This window comes from Rhamphochromis longiceps, linkage group LG19 (genome assembly GCF_057381845.1).
Source record: "Rhamphochromis longiceps isolate RC_006_pf linkage group LG19, R_longiceps_female_GT1.1, whole genome shotgun sequence".
In the NCBI taxonomy this organism is placed as follows: Eukaryota; Metazoa; Chordata; class Actinopteri; order Cichliformes; family Cichlidae; genus Rhamphochromis; species Rhamphochromis longiceps.
The window spans coordinates 26,048,777-26,065,362 of record NC_140575.1 but is presented as its reverse complement, the minus strand read 5'-3'; the positions used below and the strand labels follow the sequence as shown (position 1 = coordinate 26,065,362).

The 16,586-nt window shown below is 39.8% G+C and overlaps 1 pseudogene across 1 annotated transcript; it reads left to right on the top strand.

Moving 5' to 3' along the window:
• The first annotated feature begins 879 nt into the window (after positions 1 to 879).
• On the top strand, positions 880 to 4,195 carry LOC146646889 (B2 bradykinin receptor pseudogene; annotated as a pseudogene). Its single transcript, XR_014908767.1, has 3 exons — positions 880 to 1,159; positions 1,677 to 1,738; positions 2,158 to 4,195. The product of XR_014908767.1 is annotated as a B2 bradykinin receptor pseudogene (transcript).
• The last annotated feature ends 12,391 nt before the right edge of the window (positions 4,196 to 16,586 follow it).

The window sequence follows — 16,586 nt, the reverse complement described above, 5'->3', positions numbered from 1 at the left end:
TAATTTTGGTTGTTTTTTAATCCTTCATGTTTCTGCCTTTCTGCTCTGCAAAGGGGATTAACAAGTCAACACTAACAGGGTTTTTCAGCTTTTTGCCATTACTTGTTCAAAACTTTAAAAACACCCTTCAATTAACTTACACGCTGTGCAAATTAAGAAACTTGCACAGCGCGATGGGTGTAGCGCGATGGGTGTGGCCCTGTCAGCTGCTGGTCACGCCTAGGTTCTCACACACCTACTTCTGACCAAGCTCATCGGGGCAGCTACTTAACAGAGCGATGGAGCTTTCTCCAGCGCAGGATTTGTTAGTCCAGGAAGTACAGATATCGTGTTTGCCCGCAGGGGTCAGTGTCTAACGGCTGCTTCCATTGTTTTCCCTGCAGGAGGAGCGTGGAGAAGAAGGACAGCACAGCACGCACAGGGTGTGCAGAGTCACCGGGGAGCACGAACACGGACGCCACTGGAAGACGCACACGGGAGTCTTGGGGAGCGCGGGGATTAGTTTGGCATCAGTATTTACCACACTGTAAATAAACGCACTGTACACACAGACCTCTGCCCCTGGGTCCTCCTTTCCCTCACAACCCCAGACCATGACAATAATGTGCATAAAAGCACTCATCTGAGGTTTGTTTTTAAATGCTTGATATCTATTGAAGCCAGTATTACATATTGAATCAGAATCTGGCATTAATCTAAGACACTAAGACATTTCGGTGTTCGGACCGGTCTGAGGAAAGACGAGAAACGCTTTTAAAGCTGAAGCGCTGCGGTCGGGATTTAATGAGGTGCAGTGCCAGTTTTACGATGGAAGGTGTGGTCACAGCAGGTATTTTGGTGGCTTACCTTATTGGTGAAGTATTTGTAGGAGTGTTTTCTTTACGGGTTAAAAAAAAAAACTTTCGGAGGAGAATATTTAAAAGAAGCATGCAAACCTGATTTGCTAGATTTCCTGGACACTAAATGTAACTTTGAAAAAAAAAACACCTCTTACTGTTGATTATGGAGCTGAAGTGTTCATTTATTTGGAATAAGATGAGGAAATATTATCAGCGTGCGTAACTGTGACGGATGGATCCCTCTAAGCTGTGAGCGCGGGGACAAAACTTTTGCTCTGTTCTGTAAGTCTCGACGGAATCCCAACCTTGCGTTTTTAGAGGTGGGTACTTCCTGCTCTTAAGTAGTAATACTAGAATTTTATTAAAAACCGGCTCTGTTTTTTTTTTCTCAGCACCACACAGGGATTTTTATGTTGTTGTTTTTTGTTTGTTTTTTTCTGGCTATGAGAGACAAGCATATCATATTTATAACTGTAGCTGTGATGTCATTATGTTAGCGCGTCGGGTTACTGTCTGAATAATATGGGTAATTTAGGCTATAATAGGTTTCTGCAACCTCACAGCTCGTAGAATAAGCAGTGGAATAATATGGACTACAATACACTACAATAATATGCTCATGTTCAGATGATGGAGTAGTTTGGAATAAACTCACCGCTGGATAAATCTGTGCTGCACCTGAGTCTCAGTCCTCAGAATCTCACAAGTTTCTAAGAAGAGTTCATCCTTAGACAAAACCATATTTCTTCTTCTTGCTCTCATTTACCTTAACTGCTAGACTGTTTTCATAGAGAAACAGGTTTAAAACCTGCACTTACACTGTAATATTTCTTTCAGGACTTCATTGACACCTCTACTTTAACTCATCGGGCGTGCTTGTTTTTGAGTCTCTGCTCTTGGTAGGTAATTACTGAAATTAACTGACAACATCTTTGTATATAAATTAAGGCACTGTTATGGGAGATCACCCCAACAACCTTTCACTCACATGGGTACATTTTTGCAACTGTACCATCATCATGTCACTTGCCCCTGCGGATTTTAGTCTTAAAGTCGACACTGTTCCTTTTTTAGTAAACCCCCACAGTAGCTTTTAATGCCAAAAGACAGTTTTATACCGGTGTAGATTAAATCTACCCCTAAATATAACGATGACAGCTTTGACCACTCACTTTGTCTTTATTAACTTCCATGCATGGAATACTTTAAGTGTGGATATTTTTTTTCCTCTTTTGAAAGAAAAAAGGAAAAGAAAAATAATTGTGAAAGTTAGCCTACAATAATGTTTTATCTGTACTCTGTTCTCTATTTTCTGCAGTATCCCTGTCAACCTCATCCCTGTAACGATGTCTGGAAACCAAAACAATACAAATTGTACTAATCTTGAGCCAAATAGTTTGATCTTCACTCTGGGTTCATACTACATCCTGGCCATCAGTGTGCTTGGAATCATCTTTAATGCATTTGTGCTGATGGTTTTCTGCTTCCACAAGAAAGCCTGCACAGTAGCTGAGATCTACTTGAGCAACTTGGCTGGAGCTGACTTTGTTCTGGTGTGCTGTTTGCCCTTCTGGGCTGACTATGTAGGAAAGGGCTTTAATTGGGCTTTCAGTGAGAGCCTGTGCAAAGTGATACCTGCCATAATAAAAATGAATGCACTCTGCAGCATTTACTTCCTTGTTCTGGTTAGCATAGATCGCTATGTGGGGCTGGTGCACCCACTGTCCCATCACAGCATGTGTAGGACATTTTATGCCAAGCTGGCATGTGTAGTTGTGTGGATTCTTGGCGTTATCTTTGCACTCCCCGTATTAATCTACAGGAAGTTAATCCCCAGTACATCAAATATTACTGCATGTGGCATTCTCTTCACTGAAGACCAACATCTAGTATATGAGACAATAACCATAATCTTCAGCTTCGTAATCCCTGTTTCCATTATTTCCCTCTGCGCTGTCAAGATTATTCAAGCACTGAGAAACAGGCTAAAGGGGCATGGGAAGGAGCAGAAAGCCACCACTCTCATCCTGGTAGTTCTTCTGGCATTCCAAATTTGTTGGGGTCCATTCCAGTTGAGCAGGATACTAGATGTGCTTGAACGTGTTGGTATTGTGAGGTGTCACACCATACTTGACATCTACAAACAAATTACTGTGTACTTAGCTTTTTTCAACAGTGTCCTTAACCCCATTCTCTATGTTGCCATTGGGAGAAACTTCCAGAAAAGAGCAAAGGAATTCTTAATGCCGCAGAAATACAAGAAAACAAGAAGATCAAGCACACGCTCCTCATGAGCACACCCCACAAGTGTTAAATCTGACAATGGCTTAAGATAAGCAGGATTGTGACCTTTTGAGTTTTGAGGTGTGCTGCTGTGATTGGTGATTTTATACAATGACAATTATTTATCCAGGCATAAGAACTTTTTTTCTTTTTTCTCTTTTTTTAGCATTTATGTAATGTGAATATATGGGGTTTAATTGTCTATGAAACATTGCTTCTTCAAAAAGTGATATACAGGCATAACATATTTGTTACTTAAATGTGATATATATTTCTGTTTTATAGTGATTTTTGTTCCAATACAATATGAATAACATTTACACTGGCGGATGCTCATATTAAATAAGAACAAAAATATAATATAACAACACAAAATCATATGAAGGACTTGAACAAGGCCAAGTATAAGAGCAGAGAGATGGTAGTGAACTGGTTTTGAATAGGGCAAAAGTTACACATGTTAATGCAGTTTTTCTTGCAGGTACCACATTATGTGTTTTTCTTATTTTCTGTCATGTATTTATATTCTTACAGTGGTGGATGCTCATGTTAAACTTAATGTTATCAGTTATCACAGATTACATAGTTTACATTAAACATGATTCATATCTTGAAGTCAGAATATATGCAAGTCTTTTCTTATGTTTATCCATTTTTTCAAATTTCAGTTCAGGATTATTATGTTAAAGCTATTCATTGACATCCTCCAAATATTCAGTTCGGAGTACCGCTGCTGTACAAGGTGAATGACCTGGTGTATCTCTCTCTATATATATATATATATATATAAGCCCACTAACAGTCCAGAGACATGCTGTTGGTGGGCTTGAATTTGAGTGCGAATGGTTGTCTGTCTCTATGTGTTAGCCCTGCGACAGACTGGCGACCTGTGCAGGGTGTACACTGCTTCTCGCCTTAAGACAACTGGGATAGGCTCCAGCCCCCTGCGACCCTGAAAAGGGTAAGAGGAAGAGAATGGATGGATGTTTATTTGTCACGGTTCAGGGTCATTTGACCCAGCATTTTCAGTTTCGCATATTTTTCTGTATTATGGTTTGTATTCTGATTCTCTTGTTATGCTTTGTTGATTATTATTATAATTCTATGTTTCAGTTTATTCTGGTTTAGAGTTTTGTTCTTAGGTTTTGTGTCTTGTGCCCTCATGTTTAGTGGAGGTTTAGTTCAATGTCAAGTCTGTGTCTTTGTGAATTGTTTCTTGTTTCCTGTTTTACTTTGAAGGTCCATGTCTTATGTAAGTGTATTCAGTGCTTCCTCCCGTCTCGTCAGGCTCATCAGGTCCAGCTGTGTTCCCCACCTGTATGTAATCTCCCTGTTTTCTTCAGTGTGTATTTAAGTTGTGTCAACTCATGTACTCACTGGTCGGCCTGTGTATAAACCGTGTGTTCTCCCTGCTGTCCTTCTTTCATGTTCAGGTTTGCTGTTTAGATTTCCCCATTATAGATTATCTTTAGTTCCGTTTCACCATTTTCACCTTGTGTTTTCTTTTCCAATAAACCTCTTTCGCGTCTCAGCGAGTGCCTGCTCTTGTGTCCTCATTTATTCCCCCACACGACTCACCCTGGTTAGCCGTGACAGTATTATTATTATTGTTATCAACAGTAGTTAGTTGTACTAATAAAAATACAAACCGGATTCCAAAAAAGTTGGGACACTAAACAAATTGTGAATAAAAACTGAATGCAATGATGTGGAGATGGCAAATGTCAATATTTTATTCAGAATAGAACGTAGATGACAGATCAAAAGTTTAATCTGAGATCATTTCAAAGGAAAAATATGTTGATTCAAAATTACACGGTGTCAACAAATCCCAAAAAAGTTGGGACAAGTAGCAATAAGAGGCTGGGAAAAGTACATTTGAGCATAACGAAGAGCTGGAAGAACAATTAACACTAATTAGGTTAATTGGCAACATGATTGGGTATAAAAAGAGCTTCTGAGAGTGGCAGTGTCTCTCAGAAGCCAAGATGGGTAGAGGATCACCAATTCCCACAATGTTGTGCAGAAAGATAGTGGAGCAATAAAGGTGTTACCCAGCGAAAGATTGCACAGACTTTGCAGTTATCATCATCAACTGTGCATAACATCATCCGAAGATTCAGAGAATCTGGAACAATCTCTGTGCGTAAGGCTCAAGGGCGTAAACCCATACTGGATGCCCGTGATCTCCGGGCCCTTAAATGACACTGCACCACAAACAGGAATGCTACTGTAAAGGAAGTCACAGAATGGGCTCAGGAATACTTCCAGAAACCATTGTCAGTGAACACAATCCACCGTGCCATCCGCCGTTGCCAGCTGAAACTCTACAGTGCAAAGAAGAAGCCATTTCTAAGCAAGATCCACAAGCTCAGGCGTTTTCACTGGGCCAGGGATCATTTAAAATGGAGTGTGGCAAAATGGAAGACTGTTCTGTGGTCAGACGAGTCACGATTCAAAGTTCTTTTTGGAAATGTGGGACTCCATGTCATCCGGACCAAAGAGGACAAGAACAACCCAAGTTGTTATCAACGCTCAGTTCAGAAGCCTGCATCTCTGATGGTATGGGGTTGCATGAGTGCGTGTGGCATGGGCAGCTTGCATGTCTGGAAAGGCACCATCAATGCAGAAAAATATATTCAGGTTCTAGAACAACATATGCTCAAATCCAGACGTCATCTCTTTCAGGGAAGACCCTGCATTTTTCAACAAGATAATGCCAGACCACATTCTGCATCAATCACAACATCATGGCTGCGTAGGAGAAGGATCTGGGTACTGAAATGGCCAGTCTGCAGTCCAGATCTTTCACCTATAGAGAACATTTGGCGCATCATAAAGAGGAAGGTGCGACAAAGAAGGCCCAAGACGATTGAACAGTTAAAGGCCTGTATTAGACAAGAATGGGAGAGCATTCCTATTTCTAAACTTGAGGTCTCCTCTGTCCCCAGATGTCTATTGAGTGTTGTAAGAAGAAGGGGAGATGCCACACAGTGGTGAAAATGGCCTTGTCCCAACTTTTTTGGGATTTGTTGACACCATGACATTTTGAATCACCATATTTTTCCCTTAAAATTATAAATTTTCTCAGTTTCAACTTTTGTTCCATGATTTATGTTCTATTCTGAATAAAATATTGACATTTGCCATCTCCACATCGTTGCATTCAGTTTTTATTCACAATTTGTTTAGTGTCCCAACTTTTTTGGAATCCGGTTTGTAGTAGTGTTGTAGTTACTATTTATCATTTTATCAATGTATCTATTTTTCTTCATCATTCACAATTCTTGACCCCGGAGGGATCTAAATTAAATGCACTCATACAGCAAATCCCCTCAAGTATGACACATCTCACATTTCCTATTGTTTTTCATCAAATAAGGCAAAGGAAGATGATGTAAGCATTACAGAAAATATAAACACTTACCACATTATTCTTTCATTCTTTATCATAAATCAGCTAAATTATATTGCGTCTCTCTCTCTCTCTCACGCCCTTGTGGTCTCTTCCAAAGAAAAACTTGCCAAAATGTTGGATTCTTGCTTAGTGTATTTACAAGCATCCTCGGCAAATAGGATGTTGTTTTAGTTTTTGGAACGTAGGACTGACAACAGCTGTCAGTCCTATATATAGTAGAAGGATACAGATCCAAATAAAAACATTATGGAGACAGGTTCTGGCCTCTCGAGTGGCTGGTGATAACAAGGCAGGGCAGAACATCCACATCTGGATTGGCACCTTTCAGGTGATTGAGGAGTGAGCTGGTAACAAAGGTTGCAGGATCTCTCTGGGGGCTGGACAGGTGGCCAGAGACAGTATCTTGACAGATGGCTGCTCAGGTCCATGTGGATACACTTGAGTCTGATAGCTGGGACTGCACGAGTTTGAGTTCAGAATTTACACATGATTAACAAGACTGTGATACTCTGGTTCAGCTGTTGTCGAGCCTACGTCCAAAAAGTAACAACAACCTCCTATGTGCTGAGGTTGCTTGTAAATACATTAAGCAAGAATACAACATTTTGGTTTGATGACAGACAGTTTTCTTTGGAAGAGCCCACAAGGGCATGACAAATATTTACGTATTTCTGAAGACATTTCTTTAGAAAAATAGAGGAATTAACTACACAGAGGAAGCGATGACGCAGAGAAGATGCATATTTTGTCTAAAATTATTTTGATATCAGTTTTTTCTTTTAAGTTAAGCAAACAAAGACATTAGTAAGAGGTACTAGAAAAGTGTACCTGATGGTTTTATGTTGTCTTTTTCTAGAGACAGAATCTTTTGCCAGCAAAGTATGCACATGTTTAATTTGGCTTGGTTTTCTTTTTTTTTACTTTTCTGTTTTAACTTTGTTCTGCTCCTTTTGTTTCTGTTTTTCCACATTATTTGTGACTGAATTGCTGAATAATTCTAAAAACATAAAGGGAAAATTCTTCAGTTAACCTGCCAGCTTTACAAGTTTTGAAAACCAGCATCTAAACTGGAGATTATTAATTAAACTATTTATGTTTTGATAAACAGTTTTAGAACATTTATGCTAAAGCAAACACATATAATTAAAACAAAATTTAAAAAAGTTGCATTAGAATACAAGGAGCTGTGAAAATGATGATATGCAGTGTTTGTGCTGTGAACATCAGTGACTCAAGAGACTTTTTTGGTGAATGTAATACTCAAGGAAAACCTTTATTTGATAAACATTTTCACAAAATTACTAAATAACAATATAAACCTATATGCACCAAAACAAATTACTATCCTAATAAGAACACAAATACAGTCTCTTTGTTTTTTGAGTTGACAACACAAGGCAAAGATGAAAACCAACCCGAAGAGACTAAAGCAATCGCCACGGTGATTCTATTTTAGAAACATGCACAAGTAGAAATGGAGTCTTCAAATCTGACCACTAAAAACTGCTTTTGTTGCCTGATGAAGATCAGGCTTTGCCTGCTGGGATTGCGTCTGCATACATTCAGCTATAAAACCCCTCTGGGTGCATGCTGTCTCTGCAGATGCTTAAAGTTCTGTCAGCTGTGTAATCAGAATCAGAATACTTCACTAAGGAAATTATGTGTTTACAGTGAGACAATAGACAATAAGAACAGTAACAGACTAAACTAGATTAAATAATGCAATATATTACAAAGTTTACAAAATATATGAATTAGCTCTAATATATACAAAGAGCTCAATCATAAATATAAAATATATGACAGAGATGAAATATATATGACTGACATTTTACTCCAAACTTTGTTATTTTCACTGTAGGATGTGAAAAAGGGTGTCATGACCCAAGCAGCCAGGAACACACAGGGACAAATGTAATCTTCAAAAAAATGGGTTTTATTATACCCCCAAAAAGGACAAGATGATTACAAAAATTCAAAATAACAAACAAAGTTTTTAAGAACCAAGTGGGCCCATAAAAGAGGTTACCTTAACAGAACGCTACTCAAAAGTCACTTAACAAAAACATAACTCAACAAACTGACCTGCCCAAATGAGAAACAGCTCCAGTTATATAGCAAATGAATAAACCATTATATACACCAAAAGTGAAAACTAAAGAGATAACAGCTAACCATCATTCACGAAGAACCCCATTCCCCCTGCATGATCACAATAGATGGTCCAGTCCACTTTATTGGCTTCTGCATTTAAACCAGCTCCACCCTCAGCCTCCTCTTTCAGCCAAACCAGGAAGGACTGGAGCAGAGGTCAGGTAACTCAGAAAGAGCAGAAATATAATCAATATAACATACCTATATAAAATAACAAACAATGCAAAGCAAAGTCTATGCCACCATTTGGGCTATAGCTTAGTGCTGTCATGCATTACAGGAAAACTCAAAATATCAAATTAGTTAACTTATGATCACAGAAGCTTTAGAGTATAACGTAAACATAAGACAAAAGACCAAATGAATATTACCTAAGTATCTCAATTGTGTGGTTGCATGCAGCCATCACAAAGGGTGTAACTATTGCATTGTGTACTGTGCATTAGATGGATCAGTTGTACAGGCAGGAGTGATTTCCTGTGTTGTTCAGTGATGCATTTGGGTAATCTCAATCTCTCAGTGTACGTGCTCCTGTGACAGGCCAGCAGGTCATTGAGTGGGTGGGAGGTATTGTCGCTATTGTCCTTATCTTGTACAACATCCACCTTTCCGACACGACCTTAATGGACGATTGAAACCGGGGTAACAGTTTTCCACAGGTTTCCACAACAATGCGACTGTTTCTGTCTCAGTGCAGCATCTACTTTACCGTCGAGCTCTTGTGCTTTTGTGCAATAAAAATAAAACTGATGCACGTATCTCCACTCCTCAAACCCATGGCGAGTGAAAAGACTGAAAAAGAGTGAATTCTCAAGGATATTATGTATGCTGGTGTAGGGAAGCTGCAAAAGGTTTTAGGTCTTGAGATTTCAATAGCAAGAATACAAATATGTAGTTGGAAAGACACCATAATTGTTCTCTTTTACTGCGCTGGGCACTCTACTACTGTAAGTTTCTAGAGAACCTCATGTAGAAGGAATCTATGACTCATATTGACTGATAATTGATTTCTAACAAATGGTTTTAGATTTGATCAAACAATAACAGTGCTACAAAACTGATTATTATTGACAGAATATCAATCATTCAAACAACCTTTATTTATATTACACAGTTGAAAAATTTTGCAGTCAAAGTGCTTTACAGATAACAACATATGCCAAAAAAAATCCCATATTAAAGGCTGTGGTTAAATGAATAAAATTAATAAAACTGAGGGCTTGTAATGAACAATTTAAACCCTCAGTTCAAACTCTGTCCCCTACCATCTTGTTATATCAATATATGCTATATCTCTGAGTGTTCGCATGTGCTTTTGCTGTGAAAATTATCACTGAGTGGACTTTATATTTTGTGGAGATGTTTTACCTCATCTCAGAGGCTTCTTCAGTATTAGTGGTCTCATGCTAATATTGAGCATCTCATATGCATCCACAAAACAATTTGCCTGCTACTCTGTTGTTCTTCTAATAACAGTTATTAATTTAATAATCATTCATGTTATTGTTAATCTTATTTCCAATCTCTTATTTAGACTTAAATGTTTCATGTTATAAGTGAATGATTTTTCATGATAGGTATGGGTATGACACAGAGTAACAATCCATATAATCATCACTAAGGTCTGAAACTTTATAAATAAACACTTCCCCTGCAGATGATGACTTAGTTGCTTTATAGCTACTCTTTCAAGAATTTGAGATATAGAGAGCTGGGTCAAGTGAGGACTTTTAAGTAATGGCTCATTTACTGCTACATTAAATATGTTTATATTAAAGATTAAAGGATTAATTTCAGGACTTTTTTTATTTATTAAACTTTTATAAATAACAATCACTTTGTGTGAGATAAATGGTGCCAAGTAAATCATAATATGAAGGAAAGGACAAAGAGATAATATATATAAATATTTACATCAAATATTTTCTGTTTTTTTTTTTTTACATCAGTCAACTCAGTTATGTTTATTTCTAGACCACCTCAGTGTCACACACACTGTAAAATAATATCTGAATCAATAAAAACAGAATCGATGAGAGAGGATATGAACCCATTTGGGTTCATTTGAGTTCAAGTAAACTGAGAAAACTAAGAGCAAAACACAAAAGACAAATAGCTACCAAAATAAATCAGGAAACAATAAATTATAACCACACAAGTGGAACACTAAGGGAAGAAATAAACACAGACTACTAACAGAGAATACCATACAGAAACCATACAGGAACCATACAGGAACCATACCAGACCATATGAGGAACAGAATAAATGAATAAGCATGAAACCAGATTTATACAATAAAAAGATAAGACCAGTGGTCCAAAACCCAAGACTATGACAAAATAAAACCACATTCCATTTTTTTTTTTTTCTTGCCTGTCCCGTTTGGCTCTTTTGCCATCAGAATTGTTGTCTAAAGGCAAACAAAGATGCCCAACGGATTTACTTTACCAAATTGACCATCCCAGCCTTGCCATAATGGTCCATTTGATTCACCTTTTATTGTTTATTTTATTTTCACTTACTGAATATGGGACAGACTTGACTGGGGGAAAGAAGGGGAGAAAGAAAGAGGGAAAGAGAAACAGCTGAGAAGAGGGACGGGGGAGAAGGGCAAAAGACAAAAACCAACAGAATGAGCAGAGAAAAAAATGCATATATCAATCACCTGGATCACCTGCTGAGAAAGAAAAAAGAAAACAAGCAGAAGAGAACAAGAGTAATAGAATAAACAACATCACAATGATATATGGAAATATGACAGTATATACTAAATATTAAACATTATTGTGCAGCACATAAGATCAACAGAACACAGTGTGCTTTGAGGTAGGAGCCACAAAGGGTGTAGTTTGTGGGTGTGATCACCCGTGTGTACACCTGTGAGCATGGACGCGTTTGTTTTTTGTTTTTTAAAAGGTTCCTTCATGTAATGATCTGCTAGAGGGTGTGGGGGGGCCACAGCCCCGTCCTCCAGGGCGTGAAGCAGGTGTGGAGGAGATCAAAACTCCAGACATCCAGAGGCCCCCAGAACACAAGAGACCAAGGAAGACCAACAGAGGGGCAGCTGCGCCACTGTCCCAGAAAGAGCTGAGGAGAGTCCCAGATGAGGGCTCACTCAGCAGCCGCGGAGCAGAAGCCAGGGGGAGTTGCAGTGACGCGCCCATGAGCTCCGCCGGCAGCCAGCCGTGCCTGAGTGACCGAGCCCCAGGCCGAGAGGCCGGGGGCACCCCACCTCCGAAGTGGCCCGAGCAAGCCCCAGGCTCCAGGCCCCGATAAGCGGCCGCCAAGGAGTGAGCCGGTGTGTACCTGGACGCCCATCCCCGGACACAAAGAACCACCAACGCACCGATGTCTGAGGCAGTCCGCCACTGGCAGGGAAGTGGTGGTAGGGGGAGATAGGCCTCCATACCTTGGAGGGCCTGAGATGTCCCCAGAGAGGTGGCGCCTGACACCCAACCTGACATATAGACACAGAAATACAGGCACACACATATACAAACATCCATTCCCACCCTCATGCTCTCATATACACTTACTCCACACTCAACCAGCGTGGAGACAGACATAAAGAGACGCTGTACACACGATCACACTCCCCAAGCGTACTCTAAGCCCCGGGTCTAGGTACCCTTGCCCCTGGAGGGGGGGAACTGCACCCAGACCCAGGTGGTGTTTCCCTTTTCCCTGCGGTGGGGGGAGGCAGACCGCCCCGACTCCGCAGCAGCAGGGAGGCCCCACACTCCAGACCGCAGTCGGACGGCCAACTCCTCCTCCTAGCCCCCCCGCTCCAGCAGGTCGCAGAGAATGGGGGTGAGAGAAGACTCCAAACCTCCCTCCACCCGCTCATTGTAGTGTTGATGCATGTGTGTTCTAAGGTGCATTTAAAACCCAGGAGGGCATGGAGCTACCTGCCAGAGAGCAGCAGGTAAGCGCATGGTCCCTCCTGCTGGCCCTCAATGTCTACGTGTATTTAACATTGAGAGGTGGGCAACGACGCCAGGGGTGGGGTGTACACCCTGATGGTACTTTGGATTCCGTGTATCGTGCCCACCCCCAAGATCCTATATGTATGTGTAATGAGAGTGTGAGTAATGTGAATGTCTAAGTTGTGGGATAAAATTGAGGCAGAGGCAGCCAGAAGGAGACAGGGGGGCCATGACAACTGTTATCTTTTTTCTGTGGTATTAGCATTAAAACCCATGATGAATAAAAAGATATAGGTGAAGAAATGCGCAGTGAACTGTAGCAACGCCCTTAACTGTATAAGACTAGAGCAGCATAAATAAGGGATGGTTAAGGTTCACATGATTTAGGCCCAACTCTAAGCTTTATGAAAAGAAAGGATTTAAGTTTAATCTAAAGTTTAGAAATGGTCACGAGCATTAACGTTTTGAGGAGCAAAATGCAAGAGTCAAACAAACTCAAATCAGCATTTAATACTAAAGAATTCAGTGAATTAAAAAAGTCCACTACAGTTTACAGAACAAAGCCAGTAAAACTAAATTCCAGATCTCTCAGTACACCAAGCAAGGAAAGAGGACTGCGAGTGATGCAACAAAGAACAAAGAGGAGACTCAGACAAAATATACACAAGATAATGAGGGGAGGGGTAGTGTATGGGGAACACAGCTGAAAGTGATTTGGGAGGTAAAATTTTATACAAAACACCAGAGACACATGACCATCAAAGTAAAACAGGAAGCAACTACGCAGGTTAAGGAGACTTAATATACAATGAAACACTAGGGGAGGAGGATTAAAATGAAAGGCACAAGGAAGTAAAAACAAATACTCAAAATGTAAATGGAACCTATAGTATAAAAGTAATCAGAACAAAAGACTAAAAGTGAAACAAAGATACAAAAGTCACAAAGTCAAAGACTCAGGACGATCTCTCACAGTTGGATTTTTGCAGGATCTAAAGAGCAGACTCAATATACTGTATATTTGTCATTTTATCTCGTCTAGTGATCACCTGACCCAGTGGCACTGAGCAGCAACATGCAGGCTGCAGTGCGTGAGAAAGTATGGTGTAGAGGTACTTCATAGCCTTTTTTGTATATGGAAAAACTGCAAACAGTGATGCATGTTGGAAGGAAATTTTCCTCTGTGGCAACACCATCAACTTACATAGGGATATGAAAGAACGCAACTACATAGCTCATATACACTACAAAAACAGCTCTACTCCATCCATCCATCCATCCATCCATCCTCCCAGTCTCTTCTGCTTATTCTTTTCAGGGTCGTTGGGAATCCGAAAAACTAGCAAATGAATCTGCTGTATGCCTGAGATTTTCACACAAACAAAACAAAAGCTTTCTATAGGACAAACTTTAGTGTCATTAATTTTTTCCCCCTATATTTTAGGCCTTTATTGATTGTGACAGTGAAGAATTGACAGGAAAGCTGAGGGAGAGAGGGGAAGACATGCTGCACAGGGCTCTTTTCTCAAACTGAAAAGTTGTTTATGTGGCCTTACGCTTGAAATAAGAAAAATGATGTTATTCTTATTGTGGAATTTCAAACAAACCATTGCCATACCCTGTAACCAGTTAATAAAGCTCAAGATGAGCTGAAATATCTTATTAAGAAAAAGTCAGACATATTTTCCTAAAATGTGCAAAACTTGCTTGTTAAGAATATTTTTTCTTAGATAGAAAAATAAGAAAAAATATGCATAAACAAGGTTGTTTTTTTTTTTTTACTTCCTTGAAAATCGTTTTATGCAGTGCAGGTGTGTAAATAATGTCTCAGTCATGTCTGATGCTGCATTAGGTCAAGTATTATTGTTCATCATAGTTACTTCAGCAGACTGATTAGCTACATAAATATATGGAGTGGACCCAAAAGGTTTATTTAACTCAAGAGTCTTAACCATGAAAGCATGGTAGGAGCAAGCGTCTCAGGAGTGGAGTCACTGTAATCACAGGGAGAGGAGGGTTATTTCTGTAATACCGGCAGTAATTTAATCTTGACACAATGCTTACTTGAAAAGCAGGAAAACAAAGACCTCTGGGGGAAGCAACCTAGCAAGTGCCTTGGTGGGGCGTGAGATGAGTGAAACAAGATGTTTGACCTTTTCACTCGTGACCAGTGATCCAGGAGGGGAGGCAGGCAAGATGTCCGAGCTTTAGTTATTTCCAGAGCAATAAAAGGAATCATCAAGCTGAAAAAGCAGAGGGGTGAGTTTGCAGCAGTTATGCGATGGCGAAGTAGACCACATTTAGTCAAACCAGAAGAGCGACAAGTATGCTGGTCCTGAGCAAAGGAAAACTGGAGATGCAAAGCTAATACAAGGAGTAACACGATATGCTGAAAATACTGGCTGGTCTTAAATGCAAATCCAGTGATTGCTCACAGGTGGGAAGAGGCAGGCACAGTATTCAGAATCTGGACATAGGAGCCGTAGTCATCATGACAGGCTGCCCATTTTAGCTACATAGCACACTTAAACAACACAAGCTGACACAGAGATGAACATTTATATTTCAGGTCTCCATTTTTATATGCTCATGCACTGTCATCCTTTTGCAGATCACAAACAGCCATAGCAATGTTTTAAACTTTTGGGTTTTTTTTTTTTTTATATCTTCAAGACTCTGCTGTTCTTTTAAGAGTGACTAAAACAGTCCGTGCATCTGACTGTCCCCATATGACCCAGCGCTTTGTGTTTTCTTGTATTTTGATATTCATTGTTTATAGTTAGTCCTTTTGCCATTAGATCCTAGGTTCCTTAGTTGTAGTTATTGTTCATTGTTTAGTAGGTCTCCTTTGGGTCATCTTCCCATGTGTTAAAGTTCCCCTTGTTGATTACTGTGTCTTATCTGTCATGTTTCTGGTCTGCCTGGTTAATGCTGTCATGGCTGTGTCTTGTCATGTTTTCCTGTTTATTTTGAAAGTCCAGTTTCTATGTGTTTGTGTTTTAGTTTACATTTCCTGTGCATCATTATGTTCATCCTGGTCAGCTCTTTATCTCACTTCCCCTGATCACCTCATGTGTGTATTTAAGTCATTTGTCTCTTACTGTTCATTGTCAGGACATCTGCCAATGTCCTTCATGTCATCTAGTCACAGTTCCAGTCACAGTCTGAGTCATAGTCATAGTCTTTTGTTATCATAGTCGGTCATAGTTTTTCATCGTTTTTCTTGGGGTTTCATAGTTTCATGTTTTCAGCCGAAATAAAGGCTCACCTTCTGTTTGCAACCAGCTCCTTCCTTCAGTGTCTGCTTTCGGGTCCGCTCTAACAAACACACTGGTGCACCCCACCGTGACATTATGTAGTTACTATGGACTTAAAATTTAGGATATAGTGGTTGTATTGATGTATAGCAATTTGAAATGCTCAAAAAATGTACACTACAGCATGTAAAAATGTAAAGATAAGTTCTGGCAGACTTGGTTCTATGGTGAGCTTGAAAGGGTTAATCCTCAATTTATTTTTCTGCAGGTGATTATTTTTATTATTTTTTAATTGACAAATGGCTCTTTCCTTTGAATAAATGAGTCAAACTAACAATCACCCATTGTTTGTTAATATGGTGGTAGTAACTGCTCTGTTGCAAAACTGGTGTAACCAGTACTTTTTTAAGTCATTTGTGCTTCCTATATGTGACAAGCTGTGTAACCAGGCCAGTATTTCTTTTTAAACATGTGTCCAAACCATGTGTTAGAGTGTCTGTGAAGGTTCTCAGTCATCCAGGTCATCGTAGTCAAAGGAGCTTGCAAAGAAAAGCGTCTGGACTTCTTTAAGTTGCTTGAAGACGTTTCACCTCTCATCCGAGAAGCTTCTTCAGTTCTAAGGTCAAATGGTGGGGAGTCCCAGATTTAAACCCAGTGGGAGTTTTCCCCCAAAGAGGGACCAAAGGACCCCCTGATGATCCTCTAA